Source organism: Pelophylax lessonae, assembly GCF_965119305.1.
Source record: "Pelophylax lessonae genome assembly, chromosome: 3".
Lineage (NCBI taxonomy): Eukaryota > Metazoa > Chordata > Amphibia > Anura > Ranidae > Pelophylax > Pelophylax lessonae.
In genome coordinates this window covers 495,986,363-495,998,669 of record NC_138770.1, presented here as the reverse complement: position 1 = coordinate 495,998,669, position 12,307 = coordinate 495,986,363, and the positions used below count along the sequence as shown (strand labels likewise).

The following is a 12,307-nucleotide window of genomic DNA, read 5'->3' as shown; positions in this document are numbered from 1 at the left end:
TCATTACTAGATAGAAAGTTGCATTAATTTTAATACAAATGTAAACCTGGCAAATAAACAGTCCACAGTCATTTAGCTTAGTGAACGAGGTCAGGCTTTGCTGACTTTGATCATCCAATCGCGTGTCAGGAAAAATAGGGTTTTGATTTCCTTTGCATGTGATTGGGTATTCTTCGCAAACTGAATTTTCACTAAGCTAAAGGAAAATCCCTTGCAAAGAAAACATATTTACCTTTAGTAAATGAGTCCCATTGCATCTACATTGTTTTTTAAAAAAAAAGCAGAGCAGCAGACACAAACACAGTTTACTTTTTTTGACATGTCCTTTTCAAAAATGCATACAATATTTTATTTGCATATTTTCAGTGATCTCCAGCAAAGGAATTATTTCACAGCTCTTTCAATAACCATGTACTCAAACATGTAAGTGGCTTTATCATTAAGAAAAATGGGTCACTTCACTAATATTTTTTGCATGAGATATTTGTTTTATAAGTGTCAATTAAATACTGGTAAATATCGCAATAAAATGCAGTGTTACATTATAGTCAATTCACAAAAAAAGAAGATTTGATTATTCAATTATTATAGAATTGAATAATTATACAATTATAATTCTAGTCGCCATTTAACAAATGTATTCATTAGGAACTGAAACATTTAACAGCAGTCAAAAAAATGAAGTGATAAACGTGTGATAACACACCCAATCCCTCACCCAGCGCTCAATGTATAATTCTATGTTATTGTAGAGAGGATTTTCTTTTCTTAGTACATAAAATATAAAAGCTGCTACTATTAAAACACAAAATAGTCAGAAAATCCCATGTGTTATCATACCCAGTTACAATCAAAATGACAATTGGAAAGACACACATTAGTAGTGCTATGTAACGTCCTTCTTGTTACAAAGGGGGATTGTTTAAAAAAATAAACGTAATAGTCCAATACAGTTCTTTTCTTCCACCGGTGTAATAGATGCTCACATCATGCGCCTTCATCACACCTCTCGTGACTCCCCTAAGTAATTCACACTCACCAGAAAATTGATACACTGCCCCTCTAAACATAGCATCCACCAGTCGCCACCCAAGTAGACAAGGCCTCCTCTGTTTCCTGTTCCCTTCAACACTTCAATATATCTATGAGATTTACCCCTTCAGAGAGTGGACTGTTGATCCCTATCCCTCCACAACAAGGGTGATCCGAATGATCCTGGATATGTGCTACGAGATAGAATTATTTTTTTTCTTGAAAAGTGCATTATTTCACAGTCCAATAATTGTATTATCGCCTCAGCACTTTTCTAGGAATTCATGGACTGTGGTCACTGCAGTCATGCCTTCTAGCCTACAGCTGCTGAATATGAATTATCTATAGGACACTCAATTCAATTTTTGATATTTATCAGGCATGCCCAGCACCTACCTTTGGAGCAGGTAGTAGTGACCGTTAGTCAATTTGTGACTGGTCACTCCCTACCTCTAAGATACACTGCTTTGTATGGGTGATTGGAAGGGGTGGGACAGTGGCGTGTGAAGTGCCATCCTATACCATTTTGATACCCACACGGGTCTTCAAGGTCAATATGCTGCATTTTTTAAAACTATGCTAATTCTATGTGTTTTTTCAGAGATTTTATACATTTTTCTCATTGCTACCACTAATAAAATTGAGCTTTGCACTGTAACCTTGTGTGAGCCCCAATCTATGCAGCCTTTCTGAGATGGTTCTTTACCACCTCATTCTCTCCTGTTGTTTTCCTCCCATTGGCCCCAGAGGGTTCACCCACATACTTTTCCCATTTTTCCAACGCTGAGCAAGGGAACCGTTCAAGAAAATCAGCTAAAAGCATGGCATAACACCTAGAAATAACTGGATTTTTGTCTTACCATAAAATCCTGTTCTCTGATGTTCATTGAAGAGAGATAACACTGCTCAGGCTAGTCAAATTCCACCATTCAAGGTGGGTGCTGAACCTCGGCTCGCCACCAGGAGAAGCATAAAAGAAGAAAAATGGTCACATACCACCACGGACTCCAATGAAGAAAAAGTTCCTTTATTCACATAAGTGGTACAAGGTACAGCAGGGTAGGACAGCAGACGTGTTTCACACCACTGCTACGTGCTTGTTCACTACTGGTAGTGAAAAAGCACGTAGCAATTGTGTGAAAGGCGTCTACTGTCCTACCCTGCTGTACGTGTTTCACACGACTAGTAGTGAACAAGCACTTAGCAGTCGTGTGAAATGAGTCTACTGTCCTACCCTGCTGTACCTTGTACCACTTATGTGAATAAAGGAATGTTTCTGCATTGGATCCAGTGGTGGTGTGCGACCATTTTCTTCTTTTATGCTTCTATGATGTTCATTGACAGACACAGCTCCATATCTTCTTTGACTTCTGGGTTAGGCTGCTCTCCATAGGAGTAGGACACTAGGCGGAAAAAAATTGACTACGCCTATAGGGCAGTCCTAGGGGGTATACTCCCACTTCCTGCAATAGGTCTTCAGTTTTGTAAAAAGCAGTGTCAGAAGAATACATAACCCAACTCCACAGAGGGGTGGGTGTTGTGTTCGTCAAACATCAGAGAAAAGGATTTTACAGTAGTCCAAAAATCCAGTTTCCTCTTTCGTTCATTGACGGACACAGCTCCATATCTTCTTTGACCCTTGGGATGTCCCAAAGCAGTGAAGAAGAGAATGCGCCTTAACAGGGAAAGGAGGAACCTGACCCTTGACAAAATAGGCCTGCACCTCCGTCTGCCTGACAGAATAGGCCTGCATCACCGTCTGCCTGATCCTTCTGGAAATGGTCGCAGCAGATGCGCCCTGCCCCTTATGAGACCCATCCATAAGGACAAACAAGGAATCAGATTTCCAAATCGACTCAGTCACCACCAGGTACACCCTGATTGCCCGAACTACATTCAGGGAATGTAAGGCATCTTTAGGATGCTTAGGTCACAAGGAAAGCAACACAATATCTTCATTTAAGTGGAAACCTGAGACGACCTTATGAAGGAACGACTGGCAGGGACGTAGCACCACCTTGTGAACCACCAGGTAAGGTGACCGAGAGGACAACGCAGACAACTCGGACACCCTGCGTGCAGAAGTAATAGCGACCAAAAAGGCCCCCTTCTGTGTCAAAGTAAGCAGAGGGAGTTCACAAATATTTTTAAAAGGGGCTTTTTGAAGAACTGACAGTACCAAATTGAGGTGTCACAGAGGTACCGGGGGACCTCACTGGAGGAGCCAGGTGGAATATCCCCCTTAACAAAAGTGTGAACCAAGGAATTTGTGGCCAATGGGCGTTGAAAAAAGATTGCCAAAGCGGAAATTTGGCCCTTGATGGTGCCCAGGGCCAAACGCTGATCTACACCTCTTTGTAGAAACCCCAGCAGACGGGACACCAAAAAGGAACCCCACCCCCCCCCCCCCCGAGACTCACACCAAGTAATGTATGCCATCCAAACTTGATGATAAATCTTCCTAGAAGTAGATTTGTAAGCTTTCAGCAGTGTAGGAATTACCGAATCAAACAAACCTCTGTCCCTCAGTATGTGGCTTTCAAATAACCAGGTCATTAAAGCCAGCGACCGTAAAGCAGGATGGAAGATCGGTCCTTGAGACAAAAGATCTTCTCTAAGAGAGAGTCTCAAATGGGCATATCGGCTACCAGCCTTACTAGGCCTGCGTACCAAAACCGGCAAGGCCAATCTAGGGCCACCAGAATGACTGGAATCCCTTCTGCCTCGATTCTGCACAGAAGTCTCAGCAGAAATTGTAACAGGGAAAAGGCAAAACAAGGAAAATGAGACGATACCGACCCCAATGTGCCACCAGAGCGTCCAAGGCAATGGCCAGAGAATCCCGAGACCTTGCCACAAACCTCTGAACCTTCCAGTTGAGACGAGAGGCTAACAGGTCAACATTAGGAGTCCCCCAATGGAGACACAGTTGTTGAAACACCTCCAGGTGAAGAAACCATTTGCCCGGATCCAGCGCCTGCCAGCTGAGGTATTCCAACTGCCAATTTTCCACCCCTGGAATGTGCACAGCAGAGAGGGCTGGGACAAAGCGTTCTGCTCACCTTAGAATGCCGGACACTTCTCTGGCAGCCAGGGCACATTTGGTGCCCCCTTGGTGATTAATATATGCCACAGCCGTGGTGTTGTCCGATTAAATCCTTACCGAGCATCCCCGCAAACGATCCATCCACAGGGACCAGCAAAGCTTGATCACCCGAATCTCCAGGACATTGGACTGGCAGACTGGACTTCTTTTTGAGTCCAAGCCCCTTGTGCTGGATCTGTACCCAAGACATCTACCAACCCGGACAGACTGGCATCCGTGGTAACCACCGTCCAGTACAGGGGGAGAAAGGATTTTCCCTGTCAAAGCGCCGGGGAGCGGAGCCACCATATCAAGGACTCCCTCGTACCCCGGCTCAACAGAATCAGATTGTCTAGGGACTGTGGATTCTTGTCCCATTTGGCAAGAATATCCTTTTGCAGAGGTCTGGTATGGAACTGAGCAAACGGAACCGCCTCAAAAGGTGGAGACCATCAAGCCCAGCACTTGCATGCAATTTCTGAGAGATGACCCCCGGTTGGATAACAGGAGCCGAAACGCATGCTGCAACGTCAGAATCTTTGTCTCCGGAAGAAACACCCAGGCTGAGGATGAATCCAGAGTCAGGCCCAGGTAGTCCAGTTTGTTGGATGGAGTCATAGCTGATTTCTGAAAGTTCAGTGTCCAGCCAAACTTTTGCAAGGTTCGCACAGTGATATCCAACTCGTCTTTCAAGACAGTCGGAGACTATGCACGCAGAAGGAGATCGTCCAGGTACCCCAGTACCGCGATCCCAATCTGCCTGAGCAAAGCTAAAACCGGGGCCAAAACTTTTATGAACACCAGAGGAGTGGAGGCGAGACCAAAGGGTACCGCCACAAATTGATAGTGCTCCTCACCCACGACAAAGCAAAGAAAACGCTGGTGCCCGACATATATTAGGATATGAAGGTAAGCGTCCTTGATATCGATAGAGGCCAGAAAATCCCCTTGATGAAGGAATGCCACTACCATGCGAATGGAATCCATCCAACATTTCTTAACCCCCCACAAAGTGGTTCAGGGCCTTGAGGTCCGGGATTGGACGGACCTTGCCTTCCTTCCTGGGAACAGTAAATAGGTTTGAATAAAACCCCTAAAAACGTTCCAACTCTGGAACTGGTAAAATGACTCCTTGCAATAGCAGATCCTGTACCGCCCCGAAAAGACCTTGCAAAGGATCAGGGGACAGAGGCAAGTTGGAAAGTTAAAACCTTGCTGGAGGGGCAAGGCCTGAAACTCGATCTTGTAACTGGACCAAAGAAACTCGTGGACCCATTTGTTTTGAATGAAAGAGGTCCACGGGTCTGGAAAGAAGCGAAGACTTCCCCCTACCCCAGGTACGGGTGAGGGTGCCCCTTCAGGAAGAGGTGGACTTGTCTGCAGGACAAGTGGAACCAGGGTCTCTTGAAACCTCCCGCCAAGTTACGGGCAGATTTTGATCCCTTGTTCTGCGATTCCAGTGGGACGAAAGGGCCATTTGTGAGCCGAGCAGGAAGGACCATGCTTGCGACGAGGCTCTTTGCTCTTGGTGACCTGTGAAAGCAGGGTACTCTTACCTCCCTTAAGACCTTTAATGATCTCTTCCATAGAAGCTCTGAACAGGCAGTCATCTACAAAGGGGAGATCGGTCAGCACCCATTTGGAAGCTTGGTCTGCAGACCAGCATTTGAGCCAAATCAAACGGCAATCACAGCTGTCACAGACACTCTGCAGGCTAAAGGGTCTGCATCCAGAGAGGCATCACAGATATACTGTAACCCCTGTACCAACTGATCCGCCAGCTCAAGAGGATGCTAACCCACTTCCAAATCCTGGAGCAGAAACTTTTCATATTCCGGTCTGGGAGACCAGGTTATGGCAAACACTGGCCTCAAAACTGAACCGTCCACGGTAAAAAAAGGTATTGGACTAGAGACTCAGCTCTCTTGTCCACAGGGTCTTTAAATGACAGAGAGTCCTCCACCGGCAATAGCGTGGCTTTATTTAACCTGGAAACCTTAGAATCGACCACTGACGGAACTGTCAGCTTCTTTAAAAGGGACTCTTCAAATGGATACCTCCTAGTGAAACGCTTCGGTATCCTGGTCACACGTTTTGGGGAACCCCACTGACTTGCAACAATATAAACGAAATAGGCGGGAAAGGGAAATTCCTTAGTTGCCTTGGATGGTCTGCGGGTACCAAATTGCAACGGCACAGCATTAGCTGACTCTTCCACCTTAAAATTTTACCGCACTGATACAGTCAGTGCCTCCACAAGCGCCTTTTCATGCGCAGCTGTAGAGGAAGAGGATTCATCCTGTCAGAGCACTCAGGGTGCATGACTCGCGTCCACGGCGGGCCAGATCAATCTCAGATCTGAGGAGGCAGAGGATGCGTGAGTGAAGGCGGCAGATGCTTTTTGCTAGGCCTATGTTGAAGGGCCATATCAACTTTTAACACCAGTAAGTGCAGGACCGCGGTCATGACCGCCAGGGCGGACTGAGACTCAGAGGGTCCCGCAGCTTCTGAGAGTGGGTCAGGTGGTTACACGTGCTCCAGGGACTCCATGTTCAACCCAGGGTCCGCCCAGCAAAATCTGGAAAAAAAATTTAAAAAAAACACTGTAAAAATGCCCCCCCCCCCCACTAGTGGCACCACAGGTCCCAGCACACCAAAATTGCGGCTATAGCAGAAAGAGGGAGCTTGCACACCTGCAAGGACTCACCACTACTGACTCAGGAAGGGACCCAGAGCTCCAAGCTGCATGCCGTGCGGCAATCAGAGAGGAAGAGGAAACTCAGGCACTGCCACTAGAGGCCCACCGCCAAATCACCGCTCTCCATACTACAAGAAAACAGCCGCCGCATCGATTTCATTGTGGAACTACTAAAATATGGCCGCAGAGCTACACAAACATGGCCGACGGGATCAAAAGCAGCAGGGGGGGGGGGGCACCATTTGGGAAGGAAGGACACATGGAGGCATAAAATTGGTTTGTTTGCGGACGACGTGGTATTGACATTAATGTCTCCGGACTCCTCCATAGATAGAATACAAAAACCCTAAAAGTCTTTCGGGCAAGTGTCATATTAAAAGCTTAACCCTACAAAATCCTCTCTCTTACCCATGTTCCTGCCCTCTCCCATTTTTTAAAAAACTGCAATCACAATACCCATTTGCATGGGAAGCAAATTGTATTCAATACTTGGGGTTACCTTAACCTTTCCTACTACAGCTACATATGAAAACTAAGCCAACTTTATCGCCACAATTAAAAAAAGATTTGGCTCATATCTCCTCCCATGAGCTTACTTGGCTAGGGAAAATAGCTGCTCTAAAAATTATCCTATTGCCAAAAATAGTTTATCACTTTCGTACCATCCTGATATGCCTCCCTGAATCCTTCTTTAGTACCGTCAAACTATTCTGGAGGTTTCTCTGGAATAGCAAAATGGCTAAAATTTCTTTTTTCATCCTACTCAAACTAAAACAGCTAGGAGGCGCAGGATTCCCAAACTTATGCAAGTATTACCACGCAGCTCTCTTAATGAAATGAAAACACCTCCAGGTTAAGAGACCATTTGAAATCTTGATTTGACCATCAGATAAACTATGGGTAAACATAGAAAAATCAATAGTATCGCAAAGGCATCTTTCGTCCCTCCTCATAGCCTCCTTGACCAGAAAGCTGTTATTTTACTTTGCATTCCCCTCCATTGATGCTACATTACTAGCATGGAGCGCTCCCAATGACCAACAACCACAGACTACACCTTCAATTCGCAAAGATCTTACATTAGGAGCCTACGAATACCTCATCCCTTTTATGGAGGTTACCAACAGGGCCTACTCTTCCAACTCAGTTCCCCAATTCTCAAAAAATTGGCAGCTATGGGTCAAAAGATTTCCAGAGATTCCCCCTTGAAAGGTCATTATTCAAGTTACTGAAGACTGATGGCAACTGCTTGGTGGTATAGCTTGTTATTCTTTTCCTGTACCTTTCTCTTTCTTTTTTTTTTTTTCTCCTCTCTTTTTATTATTTTACTTCTACTTATTCCTCTATCCTGAGACATATCTGCATTAAGCGCACTGTGATCTTCATTTTATGGTTATAGTTCCAAATAGGTCTACTTCAACATCGACTATCGTTCTGTGGCCGTAGGCGATATTCATATCGCCGAGGTCACGATATTTACAGGGGGAAGGGACTCGGAGGAGGACAGGAGGACTCACAGACTTCCGTGTTAGGCAGGGGAAGCCGGGACACTTCAGCGGTGAGCATACATACATTACTCACTCGTGCACTGCAGCCCGCCCCACACATTCAGTGAGTCTTACTCTCCTCCCTAGTTTTTTCAATGGCACATTCAGGAAGCCAATCACGCCGTGATTAGCTGCACAGCGAACCAATCACGCATGCCTGCACACCTGATTGGTTCCGCTGTGCCGCTACTCATGGCGTGAATGGCTTCCTGAATGTGCCATTGAAAAAACTAGGGAGGAGAGTAAGGCTGGCCATACACTATACAATTTTCTTATTCAATTTCCTTTAGATTTACCTTAAACTATGTAGTACAAGGGCCTGCCTGATTGCATACAAATTGAAAGTTTGTAGGTTTGACCCTATATTACATGGTTTTGGTAAATCTAAAGGAAAGTTGAACAAGAAAATTGTATAGTGTATGGCCAGCCTAAGACTCACTGAATGTGTGGGGCAGGCTGCAGTGCATGAGTGAGTAATGTATGTATGCGGCTGTGCTCCTTTCCAGGCTCCTACTAGTCCACCTCCAGCCTCCTACTTCCCCACAAACGCTTACTGTACAAACTAAGGAAGATAGGTATGGACCATAAGGTGAGTACCTGGATAGAGAACTGGCTCCAGGGGAGAGTACAGAGGGTGGTGATTAATGGGGAGTACTCGGATTGGGCGGGTGTGGAAAGTGGGGTCCCCCAGGGTTCTGTCCTGGGACCAATCCTGTTTAATTTATTCATAAATGATCTAGAGGAGGGGATATCTAGTACAATCTCAGTATTTGCAGATGATACTAAATTAGGCATGCCAATATCTTCTATGCAGGATGTGGAAATCTTGCAAGCAGACCTGAACAAAATAACGGGGTGGGCAACTACATGGCAGATGAGATTTAATGTAGAAAAATGTAAAGTAATGCACTTGGGGGCCAGAAACCAGAAAGCAAGCTACTCACTAGGGGGGGAACCTCTGGGTGAGTCTAGGATGGAAAGGGACCTGGGGGTACTGGTAGACAACAGGCTTGGAAGTGGCATGCAATGCCAAGCTGCTGCAAGCAAAGCCAACAGAATACTGGGTTGTATAAAAAAGGGGATTCACTCCAGAAATAAAGAGATTATTCTTCCACTCTACAAGACTCTGGTCCGGCCACATCTGGAGTATGCTGTCCAGTTCTGGGCACCGGTCCTCAGGAAGGATGTGCTGGAACTGGAGAAAGTCCAGAGAAGGGCAACAAAAATAATTAGGGGAATGGAGGATATCGGCTATGAGGAAAGACTACAAGCACTGAACCTATTCTCTCTGGAGAAGAGACGCTTGAGGGGGGGATATGATATCAATGTACAAATACTGTACTGGCGACCCGAGCATAAGGAACAAACTATTTAGAGTAAGGGAATACAATAAGACACGTGGCCACTCACTAAAACTAGAGGAAAGGCGGTTTAACCTTAAAGTGCATAAGGGGTTCTTCACTGTAAGAGCGGTAAGGATGTGGAATTCTCTTCCGCAAGCAGTCGTATCAGCGGGGAGCATTGATAGTTTCAAAAAACTATTGGATGGACACCTTAAAGACCACAACATACAGGGGTATACAATGTACGGTTAAAAGCAAACACACACACATAGGTTGAACTGGATGGACTTGTGTCTTTTTTCAGCCTCACTAACTATGTAACCACTATGAGAGACTGTCTGTCACGGTATAATCTGATCGAGTCCACACTGACACTGACTGACTGTCACTGAGTAATTGATGTTACCATATTAACCCTGACCTGCCCAGTGCCCCGTATCTGCAATTAAAATTTACAAGGCTGCCTGCATGCTTCCTGATTTCCATTCCCAGCATCCTTCCCAATCCCTACAGTGTCACTAACATTAACCCTATGGTACAAGGCTGCAGTGTGCACTGAATCCCATTCCCTACAGTAACATTTAGGGAGAGAGAGAGAGACATGAGAGGACAAGAGAGAGAGAGAGAGAGAGACATGAGAGGACAAGAGAGAGAGAGAGACACGAGAGGACAAGAGAGAGGACAAAAAATTGGCAAAATAAATGGAAAAAATGCGAAAAACACCGCGTTCGGTATTCGGCCTTCGGCCAAACATTTCATTATTATTCGGCCTCAATTTTCGGACGGCCCGGAAGTCCGTGCACGGAAGTCCGTGCAAAAATGACAGGACACCTTCTGCAGGGCACCCCAGGCGCCAGGTCGCTAATTCTAGTCGCAAATGCGACCTGGCGCCCGGGTTTTGTCGAGGCCTGACATATACATAGTAGGAAATAGATGTATACATAACAGAAAAGCAAACTCAGGAAAGAAACATCTCAGAATAGCAAAATACTGTGCAACCAGAAAATATTCTCACAACTCAGAAACAACGGGAGGAAATTTTCATCCTCAACTGCAAAAATGTCTAAGTTACAAAGAGAGAGATATTCAGTAAAATTAAAAGTTGAAGCATAACTCCAATCAGTCAAGCAAAACTATACAACGTTTAAAAAATAATAATCAAACACCGTCGTCAGTGCATCATCGGATGGTTGGGAGGGCCCGCAGGCTCTGAGAGGGGGTCAGGTGGGGAAATGTGCTCCAATGACTCCAGGAGGAATAAGGGTACCCCACAAAAGAGCACAAAACACTGCTAAGGGACGCCCCCACAGTGATGGTAACACCACCCAGTCGCCAGCCACAGAGCACCCCCAATCCTACAGCAGAGAGAGTGAGAGGACCCCACCAGACTCACCACCCCACCAGGCAGTCACCGGCAGCACCAGGTTTAACCACTTTACCCCCGCTCACTTTGCTGCTACTGCAGCAAAGTGGCTCGTTCCCGTCCAGCGTCGTAGACCTACGTCGCTGGACTCCGCCCCTTGTGGGCGGCGCGCGCGCCGCCGGAGGCTCGCTCCCGCTGTTTTCATTCACAGCGGGAGTCGGGCCAGGGGAGGAGCGGCGGCGATCGCCGCCGCTCTTACCCGATCGGCGGGGATCGAGTCTGGAGATCCGCCCGCTATGTGTAAACACAGCGGGGCGGATCTCTGAAGTGACAGGCAGGGTCAGATTGCAGGGTTCAGCATAGCTGAACCCTGGATCTGTCCTTGTGTCACTCAGTCACCTCCCCCCCCCCCACACGTCAGTAAGCACCAGGCATATATTAACCCCTCCCTCTCCAATAAAATTAACCCCTTCCCTGCCAGTGTCATTTTTACAATAACAGTGCATATATATATAGCACTGATTACTGCAGTAATGTCACCTGTACCCCCAAAAGTGTCAAAATGTCAGTCAAGGGTCCGATCTGTCCGCCGCAATGTCGCAGTCCTGCAAAAAAAAAAATCGCAGATCGCCGCCATTACGCGTTAAAAAAAAAAAAAAAAAACACCAAAAAATGACAGAAATCTTTCCCTTTGTTAGTAAACGCAATAACTTTTGCGCAAACCAATAAAAATACGCTTATTGTGATTTTTTTTACCAAAAATATGTAGCAAAAAACAAATTGGCCAAAAATTAAAAAAAAAATTGATTTTTACAATTTTTTGGGGGGGAATTTAATATAAAAAAAATGTGAAAAATATTATTTTTTCAAAATAAACGCTCTTTTTTTGTTTATAGCGCAAAAAGTAAAAATCGCACAGGTGATCAAATACCACCAAAAGAAAGCTCTGTTTGTGGGAAAAAAAGGACGGAAATTTTGTTTGGGTACGGCGTCGCACGACCGCGCAATTGTCAGTTAAAGTCGCACAGCGCCGAATCGCAAAAAGTGGCCTGGACGGAAGACAGCAAAATCCTCCGGTGGTAAAGTGGTTAAAGCACTCCATGTGCGGCGTCTAGGAAGGAAAGAGGCCCAGGAGTCAGCTCCAGGGGATAAGGAGGGGCTCCCACAGCTAAAATGGACACCCAGAAGGCTCCACAGTAAAGGTCGCCATTCAATTCAATGCCGTACTAATGTAAAATG

The 12,307-nt window shown here is 45.8% G+C and overlaps 1 protein-coding gene across 1 annotated transcript in view; it reads right to left on the bottom strand.

The window, feature by feature from the left end:
* Nucleotides 1-12,307, bottom strand: part of LOC309549718 (interferon-induced, double-stranded RNA-activated protein kinase-like) — a 363,835-nt gene that overhangs the window by 280,765 nt on the left and 70,763 nt on the right. The gene's annotated exons all lie outside the window — the stretch shown is intronic.